Raw genomic sequence first — 1,030 nt, forward strand, 5'->3', positions numbered from 1 at the left:
AGCTGCGGGTGTCCATATGAAACGATTGCTCATTATTTATTGCACTGCCCTATATACACCTACCAGCGCTTAGTCCTTTTTGGCAAGCTTTCAAGCATACTTGGTAATATTGTTGATTTAAACACTCTTTCTGATAATTCCATACAATATTTAGTTCTTCGCGGTAGTTTCCTTTGTTCGTATGACACCAACTGCAAAATAATGTTAGCCGTACAAAATTATATATTAGAAACAAAAAGATTCTAACTGTATGTGTTTTCTGGGATGGGAGGATTGTTACTCACGCGAGGTCTCATGTATTTTTAAATGTCTTGTAAAATATTTTTCTTTCATTGTAAAAGTGGCTGCGAGAATATAAGTTGTACCTAACTTGAGTTCGCAGTCACTTAGTCCATGTATTTTCATTTGTAATTCTCATTGAGCTTCTGAATAAAAAAAAAACAAAAACAAAAACAAAAAAACAACGCTACCTGTTATTTCAAACATGCCGATTATACGGAGGACACCTTGCTACTGAAAGACTTGTAGTTTTGCAATATATTACAGCGGTCTTTATGATTTTATGCTAGATAATATTAAGTTATGGAGAGATCAAAAGTTACTAAAATATAGCTTCTGCAGAGAAAACAATATGTACATGTATTATGGATATTTCTATCAAATTTGACCTATATACTTCCCCATAATACCCCGAAATAACATACTAGCCTATTATCAACACATGCAGCACAAATGTAGTATGTACATGTTGGCCTCTGTTGAACCCATACGGCCTCGCTCCAAGTCACTGACACAGGACTATCTGCTTGGACACCGTACTATATATATCCGAATTGAGCGTCCTTTCTTAGTTTCTAGACTATAGCACCACCGGTGCCCTACTGTATACAGCCGTCACGCCACAACCATACAACACCGGTCAGATTACAACCGGAGAACTCGACGTGGTTTACACTGCCTTCGGACGGGTGCCTATTTACTCAGTGCCGCACCATTTCGTAACAATTAAGCCTCGCTGACTACAAGCATG

The 1,030-nt window shown here is 37.9% G+C and overlaps 1 protein-coding gene across 2 annotated transcripts in view; it reads left to right on the forward strand.

The window, feature by feature from the left end:
- LOC109482060 (calmodulin-like) overlaps positions 1 to 1,030 on the forward strand; it is a 10,353-nt gene that overhangs the window by 668 nt on the left and 8,655 nt on the right. The gene's annotated exons all lie outside the window — the stretch shown is intronic.

The sequence above is a fragment of the Branchiostoma belcheri genome, unplaced genomic scaffold (genome assembly GCF_001625305.1).
Source record: "Branchiostoma belcheri isolate BF01 breed outbred unplaced genomic scaffold, Haploidv18h27 scaffold59, whole genome shotgun sequence".
Classification (NCBI taxonomy): domain Eukaryota; kingdom Metazoa; phylum Chordata; class Leptocardii; order Amphioxiformes; family Branchiostomatidae; genus Branchiostoma; species Branchiostoma belcheri.